Genomic DNA, 23260 nt, shown 5'->3' with positions numbered 1-23260 from the left:
TTTCAGAGATATGTCGGCACAGTTCCCTAATGTCGGCCCAGGACGCACATTGCCCAACGACGTCAGCCGTGACGTTGCCCACCTGTGTGAGGCCGACAACGGCCGAGCCCTTTCACCACCACGGGGCGAAGTGATACATTTAACGCGGTTTATCGGAAAACGACAAGTTGAAGATCGGGGTCCAGCCACACTTGGAAATATAGGTGTCTCGTGTATAGGAATATCGTGTTTTGCTCTATGCGAATTAATTGGGTTTGCCAGACTTATTGACCCAAGTAGGACGGTAATGTCGTACGCATAGCGTTGCAGCGACGAGTGCCCCTTCGAAGCTCTTCATATGTAGATAGCACTACGCACGTGCTAAATGGGCAAACAGCATGCCGTTAACCTTGGCTTCTGTTACTTTGTGCTTGCGTTCTACTTTTGTCAATGGTGATTCACATATCGTACGAGCATATGTAGTCGACAATTTCTTTCAGGTAACGCATGCTTCCTGCTGGTGAAAGAACCCCTACAAGTGCCATCGTGCTGCGAGTATGTGTATACTCTGTTGTGCGGAGTCAAGAAATTCTACGATTACAACCAAGACTGCGAGAAGGCTTATGAATCATAACCAGAGATGCCCTGAATGTCAAACACCCACGTCTGACATGTTATCGAATGCCGCGTAGCATTTACGTATGCCAGCCACGTCCTCAAAGCCTTGTCACCTCCTTGTATCAGCGCCCTCCCAAGCACAATTTCTTGTATCTTTGGTGAAAATGTGAATCAGTTTCAAATATAGTCACTGCTCTGCTACTCAGGTTTAAACGTAATCTTTACGTACGCCACTTCTATGATTTGTATAGTCATGCCGTCGTCCTTTGGACGTCGACCAAACCAAGAACTGGGACACTCACACACTTCGAAGATTAGCAGCACATTTGCTTATTGCATTTGCAGAGGAGGTGGTGTCCCCCTACATGAGACATGACCGGCGGTGATGCAACGTTTCAGCGTTCAGTTCATGTTCGTGAACTCACTCTAGGACGGTGCCGATTGGTGTGGGACGGTGCCGGAACCGTGCACTCTATGATAGGACGGTTTTGCTGCTGCCCGTTGCTGGCGATTCCCATTTCCTGTCCGTCCCCGTCCGTCCCTATCCCATCCCTTTTGCACTGTCTGGCGCCGCATTTACTTTGACATGCGAGTAGTGTGTATGCAACATTAATTCCAAAGTAGTCGGCTCAAAATGTATTCTATTCGCGATATGAAATAGTACCTGTACATAGCACAACATGAACAAAATTTCGTGCGTATGGGCTCACTTTTGCAATAATGAAAAAGTTTAGCATGTAGGCAGTTTGTTTCGGAACTGTCGACAAGTAGCTTTCATCCAGAGGAATTCGCGAAAATGTTATTCCGCATTGTCCCCCAGAATTATTGCACTATTTATCGCAGCAATTGACGTGACTGCCCGGCACTGAGGCCGTTTTTCTTGCCATTACACGCATGTGGAAGAGAAGAATTTATAAGAGAACGCAACGACGAGGCACGGAGAACGGCGACCTGCTTGCAATCCGCCCGTATGTCGTGCTGCTGCTGTTATCCTGCACCAACACTACAGAAAACACTCAGAGCGATATTGAATGAAACATGTAAGAAATCCATAAAGGTGGTACCGCTAACTCGAATTCTACGATGACGCCTTCTAGTGCTGGCCGTGAAACACGGCGAGTGTCCCAGGCGTGGTAGAACTATGGACAACTAGTACAACATGCTGGTAGGCGCAGCGACGCGCGGCAAAGAGGCGAGTTGTCGTCGTTCACGGGCCGCCACACATTTGATGTGTTTGTTCTCGTTCGGTTCATCATGCGTCCATCACACGTCGTCGTTATCGGGGATGCTTACTACAGTCATGGGTGTTTAATTTGCAGTTCACTTGTTTACTTGCACAAGAATTTACCGTAGGCAGCATACTATGCACCGCGAAAAATATTCCGTGAAAAAAAACGTGAAAATGCATGGCAGCTGTAATTGTGAACACCGTGAAAAAGACGGGACAGTGTTTTTGAGATATAAGACACAAACTTGTGAAATTCACATGTCGCAATCGTTCACCGTTATTGTGACGGGATACTGTATTATAGCAACACGCACCAGTCTGTAAAAATTACTTTCTATCATTTTATGGAATCGTGTTCGACCTGTATCATTATCAGACACCTACACAATATGTTCTGTGTTCATAAAACAATATATTCACTGAAGTGTACAGTGCAGTAACTTTCTGCAGAACGGCAGTTTGCAACGGCTCCTTAAATCAGAACAAAACATGAAATTAGGAACATTGAGTGTAAGGCATAAGAAGAGACAAGCCATATTTATGTATAAACTGAAGTGCTCAACAGGCAGTTGAATCTGTGCACTTGAAAAAGCACAATGCATGTATGTAGACAAAGTACGCGAAAGCACAGAAGTATGTCTGTTGTGCCTACCCTGTAGTATTCAGCTTACCCTAACTAACACATGTGGAAGAAGATGCAAGGAACAATATCAAGACTCGCAAATAGGGACTCAAAAGCACAATGACAAATGGTTAAGAGTATGAAAAAATGGGGGGAATGGTGATCAAATAGAAATAATCAGTACCAAATTGCAGACTAAGAAAGGGCTAAAGGGATACCTACATTTCAACTTTACCCCACACTGTAAACTTTTTATCACCTTTAAAGGTGTGCGCTATGCACATTCAACCTGGTTGCGTAACATTGCATCTCCAGGATGTTATTTTACAAAATTAGGAAAGCATTACTAAAGATCAAATGTCAGTGCAAATCTTGCTTTCAATATGTCTTGGATATTGTCAGTACGTGCTAATGCATATATGCATCGCTACCGATAATCGAGCACGCGCAAGTGTCTACAATACTGTTCAACAATGTTGAGATGTTGCAAGACTGCATTTTTGGAGGACAGACAAAACTCGAGTAAAGAAAATTTGTGCGAAACCGTGCTCCATTATGATGTTACCAAAATTACACCTAAAAAGGCGTTCGCCGTGCACGTTATTACACCTTTAAAGGTGTGAAAAGATTTAGAGTGCAGTTTGCAGAGGAGTGATAGAATTCGAACAGGCATGCCACTTAATTTGGTTCACCATTGGGGGCGCTTTGTTCCTCTTTCACTGCTGATGTGTCCAAAACAGCTGTGGAATAAAAAGGAGTGAATTTTCCACCAATCCTAATTTTTCATGCCGTACCATGTCAGGTGTTGGATTGCCTTCCCAGCTTCATGGGCAGGTCAGCCAGCTGTTCATGAATTAGATAAGGCTGCTAATTTTCTTCTGCCACCGGAACTGGCACAATAAAATTTGCAAACCTAGCTGTCTATAAGTGAATGTATGATAACCCAGTTGCCCAATAATGCCACGTTGCCTAGAGCAGCACCAGGTTTTTCAGTATCTGTGAAGCCAAGGAATATAAACACAGAAAAAAGAAACATTTGAAACAAATGGCCGCAAAACTTATTGTCACTTCACGGTAACTATAACCACGGTGGTGTTGGGGGTGCACACTCCACAGCTGTTGGCAGAGCTCTGTGCTAAAGAAAGATTGTATACCTCACTCAGTACTGCAAACAATTGAACAGTGATATAATAGACATCAGACACAAGAAAATATGCAACATTAAACAGAAACTAAATATATAATCGAAAACATAAACATAAAAAAGTACTGTGCACTCGTTACTTCTTACAAATTTTTTGTCTGCACTTTGCTATATCACTCACAGGCAGGAAACAGAGACAATGGAGAAAATCGCCTGTGATTGCCTAGTTGCTGCCATTAGAACTGCTTGCCTGAATTAAAGTTCATACACCCTACACTGACACAACTTTCTGATGTCAATCATACTGCAGTCATCTTTGATATTTTCTTTTTCATGTGCGTCGCCAAGAAATATGTCAATGACCATATTATCACAGAAGAACTCTCAGAACCAAGATGGTGCATAAGAACTTACAGTGTGGAACGAGGTGCGGACTTCATAGTCTTCATTAAAATATGCGCAGACCGGCTTCAACACAAATATATGTTGTCGTCCTGGGCAGCCATTTTCACCACAGGTGCCCTATATGGGCTGCAGGCTGCAGCAACTTTCTTGTTTGCGGCTTCCATTCCAGTCTCCCTGGGTACATGACACAGATACGTTATGTATAGATGAATGTATTTGGAAGTGCCTTTGATAGTCATAATGGTATATTTGAGGTAGTTTGCATTCACAGCAGAGTACATACTCGTTTGCTGCTTGCTTCTTGTCTGTTTATGTCCAGACCCTGTTTGGTAAGAAAATAGAGAAAGAGATAAGGCCACAAAAGTATTAAAAACAGGGCGTATATAAGAAGATGCCTTAAAAGGAACGGTGTTGGCGTCAGAGTAAAAGCTGTGTATAGAAAAAAAAAGTATTGTGCTTGCTACACTGTCACTTCATCAATCGTTATTCTTCCCATTCAAAGCGGGCTCTTCTTGCTGGTGTGCCGTCAGTGCGGTGCCGTTACTCGATACCGCTGTTCATATCAGGCGATGTCGTCGAACGCTTTTGGTGCTAACAACGAAGATACTCTCGGGTATACGGGACAAGGGAAAATACGTCTCGCCAACGCTTTTACCAACATTTCTGCTACTGTTTTATTTATTATATCAGGTGTTTGTTTCGTGCATTCTGTATAGAGTATTGATATTTGCCTCATAAATACTGCAAACACTTAAAAATTATATAAACAACGGGCGTAAACAATGGCCTCATTCCAACAACGTCGGTTAAACGAGATCCAAGGGTCCCTCGACTTGGAATTGCGACTCAACTCTCTTTCGACAGCACTGTCAAGCATTTCTAAAATAAATTTAGCGTCCCGAATTAGCCTTATTAATAAAAAGGTGTAAATGATCCTCAATCTCGGTTGAGCGTTCAATCTCGGTTAGACGGCGTTGGTGAACTCCGGCCTATTTCAAATGTCCACGCCAGTGAACGCAACGGGTTCGCGCCTGTTATTTTCGCGGCGATATGCCCGTATTTTTCACGACTGTTTTTTACAGTGTGGTAATGGCTGTCTGGCTGCCAGAGAAGTAATATTTCACGTGGAAGTTCCTAGTTTACAGCTGCCTGGGCGAGTCTTGCTCTGTTCATGCGCATTCGAATGCTTTTAATATGCACGAAGAAAAACGGAAGCCTCCAGTTCAAAAGCGAGAAATTCCACTTCGGTTACCGGAACATTGAGGTTCTGTGTAATGTCGTCTCTGCAGATAGCATGTCATCCTGTTCCAACCAGGGTTGCGGAATGGGGTCACCCATTCCATTCCATTCCGAGGAATGGAGATTTGTGTTAATTACATTCCTTTCAATTCCTCGGAATGAAAAGATGTATCCAATTCCCATGCACTCGTGGAATGGCTCGGCAACCCCATTCCATTCTAAACGCCAACATGAATGGATAGAAAACTCAATGGCTAACAGAAGAAGTCATACTCTGCTAATCACGTATATACCTATGCAAGCGACTAGCTTTCCAAGTGCATGTACGCCACAGGGGTGAGACAAACCCGCCATTGCTGTAACTACCCTCAAGCGAGTGCTTTTGGCAAAACTGCCATCTCGTCCTAGTCGCACGTCATAGCAAACGTCATTTTGAGGTCATGTGACTTTGTTTACATGTCGTTTGGCCGCTTACCGACATCTTCCCGTCGTCATTGCCAAGCCAAGCCAAGTCAAGCCAAGAGATGAACTATGCTGGTATTTACCAGCGTAAACTATGCGGTGCTTCTTCCGCAACATGGTGGCCCATTTCTCCTTAGTTTAAGTACATCGCATCGGCTAGTGAGTCTTAAGAGGACATATCACATAGGTCTCAACTCAAAAATGAACTTTTTTCTGCGATAGATGGCGCCACACGCGCGACCTTCTCACTCCTCCGACTTTGTAAGAAGTCCATCGCATCTCTGATTGGAGGACACGACAAGCCCACGTGACAGGCGGAGACCTATGAGCTGGGTTGTGTTTCCTTTATTTTTAGATTTCCTCCTTTCCCCGATTTGCTTTTGCGCGGTGGATTTGGTTGTCTCGCGTTTGCTGTTTGGTGTGTACGTTTTACTGGCATTTCTCGAACATGCCGTGTGACTGTCGCATACCGCCGTTACCACCTCGCTTTCTCGTGGATGAAGATTGCTCTAATCGGTAGCAGCGGGCTAAAGCTTTTCACCCGATACGCAGAGACTGTTCGTGGAGGTGTCTATTCGTGATATGGTGATCGTAGTTTTCAGTTATCGTGGTGTCACAGGATCACATGTCCCTGAGAGTATCGGGGGACTCCAGTTGAGCTGAATAGCGATTTTTGTCAGAGGCAACGGTATCCAGAAAGAACGCCGGGTTGTCGACGGTCATATGACAGTGCAACAACCCGTTGCAAAACATCCCTGCTTTTCTAGCCAGTGACATTTACGCTGTTGAACCATGACGTTCGTTGCTGTCGATTGGTGTCGTGAAAGCGCTCCCTCAATCGGCTCGCATTATTTCATAGTAGAACTCAAGGCCGGTGCGCTCGCACAGGACTGCTAGCAAATTTCGATAGGGTTTCGCACTCCCCTTTAGAGCATTGCGCGGGCCTTGTCGGGCCGGGCTTTAGGTTTTTCGCACGTGCCCGTGCTAGGTTCGGACTGGACAACACATACCATGGTGCGGCATGTACGTCAACAGACTTCATGAGACTCGACAGCTGAATGGTTGTGTCCATTTTCATGCCTATTTCGTGTAACGGGTCTCGGTTCTTCTTCTTCATAGGGGTTAGGAGATGTCAGCCAGATGGCCACGGCTTGCTACTCCAAATTCCACACACATGCACTCACACACGTTGGGGCCCACAGGCGTGGTGGGCGCGTTTGGACAGCAGAAGGAGCGTCTTTCAACAAAGCCTGAGAGGAGCAACCGCGTACACACGACACCGCTCTCTCCGTGAAGCAGAGTGAGACGCTGATCAAGAGGAAAGCCGAAGTGCGGAGTTTTCAGGCGTAGTGCAGGGTTCTGCACGACCCGCTCTATCCTGCGGTGCGGATCCCGGTTTGGAGTTTCCCGCGGGTAGCGGGTCGGTTGCGGGTGATATTATTGACACCCGCGCGGGTTGCGAGACTGTTGCGGGGCAGCGTTTTTGGCACAAGCACTGCTGGCGGGTCGGCCACGAACAAGCAACGGCTACAGCAACAACAACGAAGAGAAAAGATCATATCAAATAATAAGTAAACAAAGGCGCCGCAGCCCCTGCTGGTCGGGTCCGGTTGGGTGCGGATTTCATTTTCTGGTAGAGCGCGGGTGGCGGGTCTTGTCAGAGGAGGTAGGGGTCGGGTATGGATTTCACCCACAAATAATGGGTTGCACGTCATACGGTCCAAATGCCCATTTTGTCAAACTACCAAGTGTCCGTCTTGCTTACGCGAACATTTGGGAAAACAAAATGCGTGATAGCGCTTTTCTATAGAAACCGCTGTCTTGTCCCCCGTCCCGAGTTTCTTCAGCCATCAAACAAACCAAACAATGCACGTATGCACAGGTCATGCGCATTTTGGCACTGTAGTCGCCTCTTGAGAAGGGGTAGAGCACTGCATGGGCCGGATTTTCAGGCCCGTGCCCTGCCCATACACCAATATTTCCATACTGAGGCCCTATCCAAACCCACCTCTGCTCTAAGTGTTCCCCAGGCTCGTAGCGGGCCCGATGGCCAGTCCCATTTGTCCATTCCAATTTTCATTCTGTGTTCTCGGGAAGGATAGCTCCATAACATACCCGAAACTCGTGCCAAAATTTTGGCGGCGATTTTGAGTAAATGGCCGCCGGATTTGGCCAATTTCGTGATACAGTGTGCGTGCAGACGGCAGGTGTCAATTTGTTACTTCCCTCACTGTATTATTGTTACTTTTTTATGGGGTTTAATGCTAGCCGGGCCATCCTCAACCACGATAAAAAATTCATAATTCCAAGATAAAGCAACCTGTCTTCCAGTCTGTTCAGGCTGACGTGTTGAATTGTTTGTCTGAATATTCGATATTTCGGACGCGACTGTTTATCATAGTGTAGTTTGCATCAATTGCGGACTATCCGATTCAGAAATAAAAGAAAGTGTTTATTTCCGCGGCAATCGAACTACGATTTCATTTTCACCGTCAGAGATTTCAGGCGAATTTCCATCCTTTCCGCGGTGCATATACAGTTCATAAAAGGACGCTTTTGACCACTCCATAAATAATTTGTTGTTTTTGGTGTTTAAACATATGATCGTCCCACTACAGCGAAGGATTCTTAGGAATACATGCAGAATGCTCATGACAAATAAATCCGGGTTTGGGTAGCATGCCGCAAAATCTTGTGGCAAACGTCCCCACCCTCAAGATCATCCCAATATATTTTGTTTGGCTGGTCCATAAGGCCCTAAACCAATGTGCAAAACACCATAACCGCATTTGATTTTATTTATATTTTTTTTTGGCATGCGGTGGGTTTGTTGTGTGGGCCCCGTCACAGAACATCCGCGTCTGCACGAGCTGGCTGCCAAAGGCTTGGCCGTCGCGTCGATCTCAACGAGCAGACGACCAGACAGCCGTGGAGAGGAGGACTGCGCAACGGCGCCAACTGCGTCTCGCGCACGGCACAGACGCACGCATGGTTCTCCCTTGCAGCTTCTTCGGAGATTTACTTGTTTAGCGTTCAGCTGATTTTGCAGTTCGCCGCATCGCGCATTGTGATCCCAGAGAAACGTAAACGATGAAAGGCGCGTTGGTTGGAAGTAGCCAGCTGAAGTTTATGACGCGTGACAGGTTGTTCGTGGACGCTGACGTGGAAATCGTCACTTTTAGCTATCCCGGAGCTACAGCGGCCCGTCTGAGAGAAAAAATCTATCGACTGCACCTAGCAGTAGACTGGATCGTCATGTATATCGGTGGCAACGATATCCAGGATGGGAAGAGTGCCGCAGCTGTTTTGCGGGAAGTCTCAGTAAGTACAGATTGCAACGATTTCAATCTCTGTCCTGCTAAAACCCATTTCCTCTGACACGCCAGGGAAGATTCATTTCCATGAATTGTCTTCTTTCACAGGATATCGTTGAGGTGGCGAAAGGCTGCGCGGAGCATATATTCCTGTATAAGCTGATGCCACAGACAAGGCGGCCTGAACTTTCTGGCACAATTCAGGGATATAACGCGATGCTGCGCACGATTCCAGCTGTCCGTGTCGGTGACGCTACGGTGTTGAGCATTGACGTGAGCAGTCGCTTCTCGAACGCTAACTCTGGAACTTCCTGGTGGTCATGGCAGGTGTTTTGTACAGTATGCTCGTTAGTTTTGGAAAAACAGTGGGACAAAAAGTAACTGGGGCTACCTTTGTGGTGCTTGAATTACAAACAGGTGCTGGTCTTGATGCGGTACCTGTTTGTAATTCAAGTATCACAAAGCTAGTTTCCAGTTGCTTTTTATCGCGCAGTGTTTCCGAAAATAAAATGCGTACGAAGTACTGGCACATGCCTACCAGGAATTCCGGTTTATTTGTATTGCTGTCTTTGTGAAGTGCTGTTTGCAAAAACATTCCGTATATATGTTCAAATATATTTTCCAGCACAAGGTCTTTACCAGGAACAAGGAGGTGAAAGAGGGAATGCTTTCACGGGATGGCTATCACATTTCGAGGGGACGGGGGTTATCGTGCCTAGCAGACATCCTCCGCACAGCCCTCGTGAAACGCTATGGACCATGGCTGAAAGCACCGGGTCCGCGTCGTGGCATCGTACTCAAGCCAATGGAGTCGTGTGAAGAATGTCGTGCTAAGGGACACCCCACGAGTGCATGCAGGCCTGTGTGCTCACCGCGGTGAACGCTCACCATTTTAGCCGCCATGCCATGACGACACAGAACGATGTTAGCACCATTACCTGCTGTATTATAACAACCACGTCATCTGATCCCCAATCCTATGCTCACTTCTGTCAGCAGCAGCAACGTAGCCAACGCTATTTGTAACCTGTTCCTCCTGCCATCGCATACTTTGCCCCATGATTAGTGTACAAATGGCCCACATCTTACACAAGACCTGCCCGATAAAATTTTGTAAACAACTATCATCATTCCAATGGCGATTTTGTAATGGCTCCATGCCGTCTGCCAGCTTCCGGCTGGGCTGTCTGCTCGTTACCCTAGGCACCCTGAGACCAGTAGTTTCCTTAGAAGTTGGTCCAGGGCACATACGCCCCCCTCCCCGTGATATTTCCTGGAGCAGAAACTCTAAACGTAGCGAGGTGGTGCATGATAATGCGTGTGAAATTTGAAATTGAAAGACTACTGCGTTGCTTGCCACTATGAGTGCGAGTCACTGATGCCCACTGTAGCCTGAATGAGATGGCTGGGTATTTTCCTACGGGTGCAGCTCGTGCGATATGTTTTGGTTAATAAAATATATTATGCTTCATAGCAAGCTTTTCAAGGGAAAAATGTATTTCTCCTCAAATTCGTATTGTGGTCCGTACAGATGTGTTTGCAGTGTTCCCCCGGACTCAAGTTTTTTTTCAGATGAAATCTGGTCAAGGTGACCAATAGCAATTGTTAGTAACCACTGGTTCACAGATTCCTGCAAGCAGACAATCCTAGACAACCAGCACCCGAAAGATTAAAAAGAAATCAGTAGCATGTGTTCACTATTGGTAGATTGGAGATAGTTTATTGAAGAACGCAGCATGTATACATCGTCACGTTTTCTGCATTACTTATGCGTATCAGCTCATGCTTGTAGCCTCAGAATGTTCATTCGTGGATACAGTATCCAACAGAGCACATTTCATCATTGGCGATGTGGCATAAACACATAATGAAGTACCATACAGTCCGCTGCATGTAGGCGCACCTGGACATGAAGGTCTCGCACATACGGCATCAACATATAGCATCCTGGTGGAGAGAGCCAGATTCATAATATGGGAATAGTGAAAACTTGGAACGTGTTACTCAGCAACGAGTTTCCTTTTTGAGCAATGAAGTAGCAACTGATAGTTGCTTTTGCCATGCTTGTCAGTTGGCAGCTAAGGCCTCAGAGTGTGTGTTTATGGAAAAAAAATGTCCAACAGGGCACCATTCATCATTGGCCACATAATGCTGAACCAGGTACAACACTGGCAAGGGCAGGTGCTTCATAATCAGGGAGAGAGTGGGAAATTTTCAAATGACAGATAAAGACAGTAACACTTAGGAAGTTTGACCTTTGGGCGTCTGGCCATCATATCTGCAGTAGTACTGGAAACCTGAATCTGAAAAGGCAATTTTCATATGTTGAAATGACACCCAAGTAAAGGCAAGATGGCAAGAGGACGTAACGCAGAGCGACGTGTTGGGATGTTGCTCGTGCTCAACAATGCGGGGAACTGGCGACAGTTGGGAGACAGCTCTGCACAATTATGATACTTACCGACCTTGTCAAAATATCAAAATGGATTCATACTCAAAATGCCGACATCTAAACAGGCCGGTGGAGCTTCAAAAGTGCTAGGAACACCACTCATGTTTCTTTCCACAATTTTCATACACTCAAGCCAAGGTAGAATACCATGATGGCCTCACACATATAGCATCAACGTGTGGACGTGTTTCAACAATGCCTGGGAAGAACGACGGTTTGGGGACAGCTTTGCTATATTTTCATACACTCAAGCCAAGGTAGAATACCATGATGGCCTCACACATATAGCATCAACGTGTGGACGTGTTTCAACAATGCCTGGGAAGAACGACGGTTTGGGGACAGCTTTGCAATATTTTCATACACTCAAGCCAAGGTAGAATACCATGATGGCCTCACACATATAGCATCAACGTGTGGACGTGTTTCAACAATGCCTGGGAAGAACGACGGTTTGGGGACAGCTTTGCTATATTTTCATACACTCAAGCCAAGGTAGAATACCATGATGGCCTCACACCCCTCCGCAGGGGTAAGGGACCGAGCCGAATAAGGGCACTTCACTTCCACGACAGTGTCGTCACCGACAAGCCCGTCAGGTGTTGCAGCAAGGTATGCAAACTACCGATCAACAACAAGGCCGCATGGTGAATAGTCACCCCTAACTCATCCTACAGCTTAGCAATTGCAATGGGCTCAGTGTCGCGACCATATCGGAGAGCCTCAGTGTCAAAATTACCATAGAGCAAGGAACGAACAGTACTTGCACTGCTCGTTGCATCTCGCATCTTGCATACCTTGCCAAAATTAGAAGCGGTGAGTCGCTTTCGCCTCTCCTGCATCCACAAAGTTCTCGCTTCTTGACCTCGAGTATCAGCCTCGAGCTGCTCTGCATCTGGTTGGGAGAGCACAAGGGAATCCTTGTACGCCGCAGCAGCTTCAACATAGTCATCGTGGTTCGTGTCTGGGGCATACACTATGGAACCATAGTGGTTGTCGCTGGAAGCACGCTTGCAAGGCGCACCTTCAAGTGAACGCTTACAGCGAGCCGCCCCAGAACTCCGATGCCTTATGCAAGCAGCACGAACAGCTGCTTTACGCTTCAGCATAATTTTTGCATACTTCCCAGGGCTGGTGTTGTGCACTGCCTTATGTACAGCACGATGGTACTGCTTAGAGTTGAAAGACACGACAGCCCCTGAAGCCCGCATTCCGAATGATCCCCTCTGGGAAAAGTTTATTCTTTTCCCGCCAGAAAACTTTGCAACGAGAGAATTGAAATGTTCTGCAGCATTATTGTTAACGTCAAGGATCAAGCTGCTATCATTGTTTGCCAAACGACTCATCGCTACAAGGATTTCATTGAAAAGTCCGCATTTCCTGAGCTCTGGGACGTGATTGACTTCCCCTTCTTTTGGACCACTGCAAAATTAACCCGCACATTTTGCGTGGTCGCCGAACACATGGAGTGGCCCATTATGGATATCAGCCACCAGGTTACGAATCTGATATTGTTTGCTGAACTCAGCCTGCTCTTTGCGATAGTGAATAGCCCTAGCAACTCCAACTTTTAGTCGAACAGCATTATCCAGAAGTAGCGTCTTCAGCGATGGGGGAATGGGGGTTGTTCTCTTTGCCAAAGCAATATCTCGAAGACGACTTACATAGTTTCGAAGAAGGTGGTTGCGACATTCTATCTTCTGTACTACCTGACGCTGGTACGGTGCAGCTTCAAGAATTGACTTGTATGTGCTCGAATCACCATCAGCGATCAACTGCAAGTACTTTACCCCGTGCAACTCAATGCTGCGCCTGAAGCCTTCAATGACGATATCCTTCTCCATACTGGTAGAGCTGCTGTCCCAGTTCTTGAAGCACAGATGATTTTTTGGGCTCGACCCTGCCTTGCATCTTGCGCACATTGTACAAAATTTGTTCCGGAAGCCTAGGAACAGTACTTTCTTTGTGCGGTACCCAACAATTACAGCCTGCAAAAACGAAACAATGTCAGGATTGTATTCCACAAAACTCTACCCGCAATGACAATGTTTCCAGGAATTATCCCAGGCAGCACAGCGCGACGACCCAACGTCGGTGCGCCGGCGGCGACCGACCCGACCGGGTCGGCTCCCGACCATGGTCCGGCATACGGTTTGCAACACGGGGATGTTAATGGTCCGTTATCGGCAGCCTGTATCGTACCCCAACGATTTCCATAGGTGCAGCCAATGCACACTTAAGGGTACCTCCTACCCCCCAAGCAAGAGTAAATTTGCGCGATTTTTAAGAACAAAATCAATATGTCATTGTAGAAAACTCTTTATTGCATCATAGTCACAAGATACATGGGTTCTTTAATGCATCACTTCACCAGCAAAGAAAAAAAAGAGTTACATTGAAAGTATCTAACCACCAGTCCCGCATATGTACTATTTACTTCACAAATATTCACTTAACACAGGTTATATGGAACAGAGATAGAAGTTGGAACTCGTTGCCGGTTAAGTTAGACTGTTGAAAGATGGAAGTCACTGAAAAGGTTAGCCTGAACATAATTGTTGGCCGGTTCCACGTTAGCTCAGACAGGGAGGTCCCATGGACCTCCTGAATTTTCATAATTTTTTATATATATTTAGACGCTCATCGCAGATGATGATCAACATTGGTAAAATTCATCATTCGAATACTTCCCGTGCAAAAAATCGAGAAATCCAGCCCTGAATTCGATTGTTGCAATCTTGTCGTGTTTGCACGAGTATACATCCTGAGTTTTAAAAGATATCGTAGTGCAATTTTTTTGTGCTTTAGTATACCTACCTGTCAGCACCCCGAGTGCAAATTTAGGCGCACAGGTGCAACACTGTATCGTGTAAACAGCGGCGAACATGCTCTGTCGCGCAGTTATGTTCAAATGTCGACACTTCTTGCTCTGGCTGTAGATATCTCCGACACGTTCGTACGCAGTGGGGCCGCGTTTTAACGCGCTAATCAGCAGTATACGCCTTTGGAGAAGAAGGTTTTGCGTTAGATGAAATCCCTAACATCGGGCCATACCCTGGCAAAATATATACGAAATCAAGTGGGACCTTTTTGAGAAATACATTTTATTTCGAAATATGCCTAAACATTTGCCTATTTCAGCAAATGCCGCTATGAAGTATATGCAGCATAGATATACCAGATGAAAGAGCATTAAAAGCTGAGTGAGCTGATACCAAGTATTGCGAACAGGGACATCGATAGCCAGGCGTCGAAATTAGGACAAAAGTGCGCGAGAGGGCATGTTCGCCATTTTTTATAGCACACAGCGTTGCACCTGCGCGATCAAATTGGCTCTCTGACAGCTGGCCTGTAGGCGTAATAAAGCAGCATCAAAAAATTTCACAACAATATCTCTTAACACTCGGGAGGTATACGCGTGCAAATACAGCAAAAATGAAACATCCGAATTCAGGGCCGGATTTTCTCGATTTTTTTGCACGAAAGCTATTCGGCAAAAATGCTGATCATGATATACGATGAACTTATAAATATAAAAAATACTCAAGACCCAGGAGGTCGAAGGGACCTCCCTGCCTGAACTGACGTGAAACCGGCCCGTAACTAAATTTCAAACGCAGTTACACGTAATAAAACGTAATGAAAATTGACGTGATGTTCCTAAGCTACTTTAGAAATGTAACAGGTTCCCTTCAAGTTATTTTCTACTTAATATATATACTTTTCAGCTCCTGACCTGTCTATATGGTTAATTCAGACCTTGCTGTCACAATGGGCGATTCAAGACGTTTCAAAATAGTTTTGATATACAAAAATGATATCAATATCTGCTACGACAAAACAAGCCTACATTTATAGCCTTCTTTAGGGAGGGGTTTGATGATTTTGATCTCGTCATAAGGCACATGAAAAAGGAGCACAAAGCAAGTTTATATGCTCTACGAGTTGTCCCCTACATTCATATCCTAGAACCGTGCCAAGTTTTAATCCTGCTACTCAATGCCCTCTATCATTATCAATACACTGCTTATCGTTAAGATGCGCGATACCTGAGCTTCTTAATGCTCGGCTAAAACATAATTTGTAACATTCACCGTGTAACAACGGGAATTACTCGCGCCGTGCACGTGCCCTCTTTCATCTCAAGTCATGGGGGGAGGACTCAGCCTGCGATGTTTGTAGACCTGATTCGAACAAAAGGAACTTTGAACTTTCTTCAAATTACTTCGACGAACTTAACCCCCCACCCCCACCCGCGAAGCAAAAGAAAAAGGGAGAGGAACAAGCTCCCCAAGCAGTTACTGGAGCTCAAAAGCAAAGAGCTATGCAAAAAGTTACTGAAAATAGCTAAGCCGAGTAGCCTAGTTACAATATCGAGTTACTCGTAACGAGTTACGCCCAACAACATAGAACACAGGAACAACTTGAGAATCCGTACTACATGTGTCGTGATCGTTCTATACCTTCTTTAAGAAAATAGAAGAAATGTTTGCGCACCTTTGCTAATACGAGGGCAACATACACACAATTTGGGAACCACAATCTAAGAAAAAAGGTGTGAGAAGGTAGTAACTTCCATAGTTACCTCCTAAGCCAACATAGCGTCTGATAAGGGGTGTAAAAAGGTGGTAAAAGAAATTATCATCCATCCAAATTACAACAAAAAGGTGTACGCCCCCTCGCTCACCGAATCAGAAGCGGTAACCCTATTATTCGTGTCAGAGAGTGAGGTAGCAGGTAGAACTTTGCAACCTTTTAGGCACAACATATGCGACAACTATTACCTCCTAAAAGGTCTAATTGCTCCACCCTTTTTTCTGAGAGTGCAGTATGGCACACGTAGTGTGACTCGTACCCTTGCCTTTAGGAGAAATATTAATGCATCAAGAAGATGCCTTTTCTTATGTCTTTCTTGCTACGAAGGCCTCTTACCTGAAGTCCTTTTAAAAGAAAAACAACACATCATACCACATTGTATTCCTTTCAAGCAAGCATCGCATCGCGATAGGTTCATAGTGTTGTAACCGAAGTGCGGGGTGGATTCTGAAAGTGGAAGATCGCTTGAGGTCAGGGTTACACTGAGAAAAGTACACCACACCACACACACAAGTGTGCACCACAAGATGCAGACGTTATTGAATACAGACCAAATAGCTAAACTTACAGTTTTCAGCATGACATGACAAGATCCGCTAGAAAAATCTTGATCATCATCACTGGCTCTGAGGCAGAGATCTGGTGGTGGGCACTTCGGTGATACCTTCATCAAGGCATTCATTCTGACATTCTGAATGAAAGACCAGGATAACTTTCATTCACTCACAGTTTCAAACAAATTGACATATCATGCGTCGATCACATCACGCAAACGGATTAAAGCGGAATAATTTATTCGCTTCGGAGGTTCCTTTTTTTTCTTTTCTTTTTATTTAGAATGACTACAAAAACGAACCTTAAGCTGAAGTCCTCCAGCATTCCAGTTTTGTACGCACGCAGGAGATGGAAAGCACAGCTGCAGCACGCAGTCGTCCTGAGAAATGATTATATTTCGTTTAATGTCAAATACACAATACATACGATTCCACACTTTACTGAACCATATTTTCACCAAAACGGAGTTCATTATACTAAAAGCAACGCATCAACCACAATGGATCGCTGAAATCGAAACTATGCGATGCTGCGCTGCTAAGTTTCCAGAGAAGCCTTCTAGAAAGGTGTCACTCATGTTGAAAAGCATCTATGAGTAACGTTTATCAATGCGAGGAATACCACAAAAAGAAATAGCACTTACCACTCGATGAATCGCTTAAAAATATTGGAATTCCTCGAAAGTTACGGGAGCACGGCCGGATACATTTGTTTCTCGCAGCGAGAGCGACGGGGACTCCGAGAGTGCAAACACGGCTGGATGATCGGGGAACATCATTGGCCAGATTCGAAACTGTCGGTTACGTGATTGCATCACTCGGCGCCTGACAGTCCGGGAAGAGAAATCCGTTGCTGCACCCCGGTCATGTGACTGATTATCGTGAAGTGATCAGATCAGCATCGGGGAGCGATCCTATATTTTGGTCACATGAACAAGTTCAGTCCAGACCGGGAAATGGTCAGAGCAGCATCGGGGAGCGATCCTATATTATTGTTTACATGACCAAAAGGAGACCAGAGCGGGAAATGATCAGGGCACCGTCGGGGGACTACCTTATCTTCTCTTATGTTCTACCTCCTCAGTTCCCACACTACTGGGAACCAGTCGGGCACTATCGCCCGTTCAAGAGCCGAGGCCCCCATTGCGTTCCCATTCTTTTCCCGGGGGTTCGTGCTGCCTGGGATGCATCTGTATGCGTATCGTACAAACTCATGCCACAGGATGTATACCACTCTAGTAAGTGTGTTTGCCAAAAGACAGCAGTGCCACTAATAGCACCAGAGGGGTCAACTTTTTCCTCCAAATAAATGCTCATAGTGTTCTTTCCGCAAATGGTGGGCACAGACTTCCTGTATATCCCGTCTGCCAAGCGGTGTGCAAGATAAATCCTTCTTTTTCGGGCACCTTTATTTAGTGTAGATAACAATATTTACGTACCAAGCCAGAAAGAGCGTCGTACTTGTTCTTGTATGAACGTTTGCACCAAGCACCATCGGCAACGACCGTAATTATAGGAAAACCGTCAGCATCGACGTCCCCAGCCTCCCTAGCTAACCAAGCTTCCTTAATGCCTGCTTTTCTTATTTCTTCCCAAGCTGTTTTGTCGATTCCTTTAGCAACAATATCCTGATACTTACTGTACGTGGTACAAGCCATGCCGGGTATGTCCAGAGCACCTAGGAGCTCGAGAAGGCCTGAGAAACCACAACCTATAGACACGATACCGTTCACTGCTGGGGAATTGACGTCCATGCGTTGTTGAACAAGTTGATCAACTGGTGCCTCCGTTGTGACTACATCTTTCCTCAGACACATCCTGCACTTCAAACTGAAAGAGCTACACAGACCTCGCCGATGTTCTGATACAATTTCCATGTAAGCCAGGCCGCAACCAAACGGACTATGTACCGACAAACTTTGCAAAGACGAGAAGAAGTGATCAATCTCCACTATACGCCGACCATTCACACTGCTTGTGCGCTGACTCTGTGTCTGGTGAACATTGCCAGTATCGAAAGATGGAGATCGACTGGGTGTAACAGCGGCAGTGGTTGGAACGGGACTTGCTCTGGAACCGGCCAGCTCGTCACAACCTGAACTGCAGGGGACTACATTATCTACCCCAGATGAATCAGCAAATGACGAATTTGAAGGACGAATTTCGCTTGTGCTCGTAAGCGAAACAAGCATTCCGACCGGCATCACTTACAGTTTGAGGAACAACACTACCACCAAAGGTTGAGCCTACAAGGGTATCTGCGCGATGTGGAGTCGTCGAAGTGCAACGATCACTTGGAACAGCACGGCTGGAGCATCCTGCATTACCAAAATCTCTCAAATCCGCAGGTTCCGTCACATGCCTGCCTCTACCACGTAAATTCGCAGTCCTTCTTCTTACGTTTCCGTTGTCCGTAGACGTGACTTCGAGCCATAATGGGTAAATACTATGAACACGCAGAAAACACACAAGGACCGAGAGAAAATGAACAGGACAAGAAAGTGAAAAAAACGCGTAACTTAGCCACGAATTGGTCACTTCAGGACGAACCGAAACCACGGACGCCGATCAGCTGCTGCGCAATACGCGGAGGTTTACAAGCGGAGTACGTTCGGGCGCTGCGAGCGGACGGCGCCACCTTCCGGAATCAGTGGTAAACGCGCCTTGGATGCATGCCTGTACTCACTTTTAATTCTTTTTCGGAAAAACAGAATGCTAAAAACACACAAAAGACGGGTCATTTGAATCCTGAAACATGTCCCCGGTTAACCTCAGAAGCGGATTGTTTTTATTTGCTTTCATTTATTTATTTGGATTTTTTGAAGCTGTAGCGACAAAATTCGTTTCTTTTTTTTTTTAATTGCAATGCTAGAGCGATATTTCAGTTCGCAGAGTTAAGAGATCTTGACGTCACCTTTCCAATGAAAGTTTCCGCATTCCGATCTGTCTCATAGTTCGGGGACAAAACCTATGTGAAGTTCACATAGAAAACAGAGGGGTTCCCAACTTCAGGGATCCATAAAAAAAATTACAACGCTAGAGCGATATTTCAGTTCCCAGGTCCCCCGCGCACGCATACACTTTTTGCCAAACACTTCGGGGGAGCCAGACTACGGCCTGTTGCCCTATTTTTAGATTGAGATGGCAGACGATCATGACAGCGTACGCCACCTATTTTCGACAAATCAAGGGAGAGAACGGTGTCATTCGAGATGATGGTTGCTTAGGAATGAGGTTACTGCCCTTTCGTTTAATGCACTAAGTTCGCCGCGTGACTAGGGTATTAGAAAGTAAAGCGCTAGCCACTCTCATGCTGATCAGAATGAAAAGAACATGCCAAGCTGGGTTCCTTTGCGGATTTGAAATAAAAAAAAGCACAGACAACCATACTGACATCGTATTTAAAAATCGTCAATGGGTCGAAAATGAGTCGAACTCTCTGTTTGCACTTGGTCTGTCTTTGTTCCATAGACACTTCACTCTAACGGCGACATGTCACGACGGCGGTGGTCAGTGCATACACAATAACGCGCCTTTTACATAAAGACCCCGAGCTCATACTCTCACTATTCCAATCGAACTCACATGAAGCGCCGTTTGCTGATTAACGTCTATTCGCGACTCTGACTGGTAATGAATAATTTGAATGACTCAAATAACTTAGGTCAAGGTAGCATGCTTTGTTGACTGTTATATTCCTGGCGAGATTCTGCGAACAACCCGGTGGGTGAGCCAACACCCACGACATGAGCTACGCGCAGGGACAGTCAACACAAGCCGGTAATTCATGGGTATGCTCCTCTTGTAACCACTACTGACCTTGTCTTTAAAATCGCACAAATTCTTTCAAAATCCCTAACGACGATTGACGCCTTCCTGTCCACTTCCAGCACTGTACCACACAAACGGAAGTTTCCTTTAACCTGCCTGTTGTGCTTCATTCGTAACTGTGGCTTCTGAACCGGTTCGTGAACCCGAACCGTTTGGAAAAAACTGGTCTGAACCATTATAGTTGCTTTCTTGAAGCTGAACCGCAACCGAACCCTTATCGTCGTACCTAAACCCAAACCGAACCGATAAACATGTCGGTTCGGCTCTCTGCCTTCAACGTTGGTTTGAACAGATTTCACCCGTGGCTTTTAGTGAAAATAGAAGTAGACTTGAGAAGAGACTTCCAGAGTGGAGGAATTCTTATTAAACCCATTAAAAACCAGAAACAATGCACTGTACCAACTGTACCCAAACACATACAAATATAGTTTGTTGTAGTTATGTGCATGTTAGCCCATTACAGCTGAGCAACAACCACTGGCGGATCCAAGGGGGTGAGAGGGGACGGATGGGCGATCGCCCCTCCAGAAATGTCGGTTTATATATTGGATTTCTTTCGCTCCCCTTCATGGATCCGCCACTGCCAACCACACACAGTGGACACCCAGGGTGAGAGCACAAGCATACTACTACTGCAGCCAGTGTCCTGAAATTATGAATTACCATTTTTCAGAAAGCGATGACCACACGCAGCCTAAAAATTATATTGGGCTTCTTCCATTATTCTATTTCTTGAGATCTTGTTGGCAGCCGCCAAGTTCGCAAAAGTGACCCTTATCCAACGAAAGGATGGTAAATTGCAAGCGAGCTGGTGATAAGTACCATGATAGAGAAACCCCAAGAAGAGGGACATTATAGGGACATACACACACAACGTTGGAACATTGCGCATGCCCCTTCCTATCTATATACTTCCTATCTATAACTCTACACTGCTGCAAGTCGTACCAACAATAGCACACAGCATATTCTGCACTTGAATGCACCAGAATTCAAGCCTCTGCAGGAACAACAACTTCTGTGACCAAAACACAACAGCCGACAGATTTATTTTAGTTAAACCTCAGAGGGAAAAATAGCTCTTGCACACATGATGTTGCTTGAATGTAATCCTTGAAGCCTCTGGAAGAAGAATAGTTCATTTGTGACCAAAACACATCAGCTGGAGGATTTAGGTTTCGATTACACAAAACTGAGAAAAAGAATGTGCTGTTGCAGACATGATGCTGCTTGAATATAGACCTTGAAGGTATTGGAAGAACACTTTATTTGTGGCCAAAATATGACAACTGAACCAATATTTAAATTTATACCTTATTTCAAACACACAAAACGTGCTGCCGTACACATGTTGCTGCTAAAATGTAGGTACACTGTGAAAGCAATCAAGTAAGCACACTTCACTTGATAAGCAGAAACCTTCGCTAATCATGGGAAGCGGCGCTGGGAGGTTGTGTAAATGGCATGGTCTTTCTAATCTTGTAGATAGTGGTTAGAACTATGAAGTGAGCTCACATAACTCGATGCAACTGGACGCCACAGGTCATTCTCCACGCCAAGAATATCAGCTCTCAGAGATATACGCTCTCAAAAGGTTTTGTCTGCCTCCGTGCGTTGCGCTATCTTTGTGGATGAATATGTCCGCGACAGGGATGTAGCCACTGACATTCCATAAGAGATAACTTGGGACGAAGCATCTCCCCTACGTCGGCCCTTTATCATATTTCTGAGCAATGACATTGATGTCGTGCAGTCTGGCTAGCACCAGCTAGCCCTATTTCTGTCCAACGTCTTCAAAACTGAAGTGAACGAAAAAAAGCCGGAAAGTGGGTACTCGATAGAGGTGTTAGAAGAATTAGAAGAGCTCATTGCAAAGAATGTGGGACATAAACGTAAAGCAGGCTTCTCCTGCATGCTGCCATAGGCGCGATGCATTAGGACCAAGCTAATAGAGAAATAGCAGCGAACAAGTGAAACATTGATTGCTTCAGGCGCATTATCGCTGACAGAGGTGTGCGAATCCGAATACTGTAAAACCCTTGAATTACGCGAGTTAAGAACCCGCGCGTATTCGCCGCCTCTGAACTTCGCGAATTGAAATCTTACGCCTTGATTACCTCACACTGCAAAATTTTCGCGCACACGTAAAATTCGCGAAAATTTAAGGTTTTACAGTATTTAGACCAGAATGGAATAACGAATCGAATAGGAAATAGAACGATGAAAGATGAAAGTCACTGAAAAGGTTAGCCAGCTGTAGGGATCGAACCCACCATTCATGTTTATATGAGTGAGCAAAAAATGTAAGAGTGAAAGGAGGGTGAGTGAGAGTGAGTGGCTGGTTTGTCGTCCCTTCAGATGGCGCACCCCGAAAGTCGCTGGAGAGGCGTGTTAGCTTAGCTCAATTGGTAGAGCCCTGGACCGGTAATCCAGAAGATGTGGGTTCGATCCCTACAGCTGACTAACCTTTTCAGTGACTTTCATCTTTCATCGTTGATTTCTTAGGCAATTTGAGGCTTTGTTTGTATCTGTCCCTTCTATGTTGTTCCAGCCTCAGAACATCAGTTTCTCCCTTGTTCGACAGGAAATAGAACGCCAAATATGAAATCGAATATCAAATAGTGGTACATTTTCACAAACTATTATTGGAAGTAAAATTTACCAGGACTCCATGAAAAATTAACTTTTCCACATAAAAAGCAAATTCCACGCGTTTGCTTCATGTTCAAACGTAATGTAGGACCAAATAAAAGCTATATTAGAGGAGAATTACTGTTCCTTGACTGGCGATCACTATTTTCTTCGGGTAGTTCACT

General features: G+C 45.4%; 1 non-coding gene across 1 annotated transcript; it reads left to right on the top strand.

Moving 5' to 3' along the window:
* The first annotated feature begins 22834 nt into the window (after positions 1-22834).
* On the top strand, positions 22835-22907 carry Trnat-ggu (transfer RNA threonine (anticodon GGU)). Its single transcript has one exon. It is a non-coding gene; the product is annotated as a tRNA-Thr (tRNA).
* The last annotated feature ends 353 nt before the right edge of the window (positions 22908-23260 follow it).

The sequence above is a fragment of the Ornithodoros turicata genome, chromosome 3 (assembly GCF_037126465.1).
Source record: "Ornithodoros turicata isolate Travis chromosome 3, ASM3712646v1, whole genome shotgun sequence".
Classification (NCBI taxonomy): Eukaryota; Metazoa; Arthropoda; class Arachnida; order Ixodida; family Argasidae; genus Ornithodoros; species Ornithodoros turicata.
The sequence above is the reverse complement of the archived record's forward strand: the minus strand, read 5'-3'. Positions and strand labels throughout refer to the sequence as shown.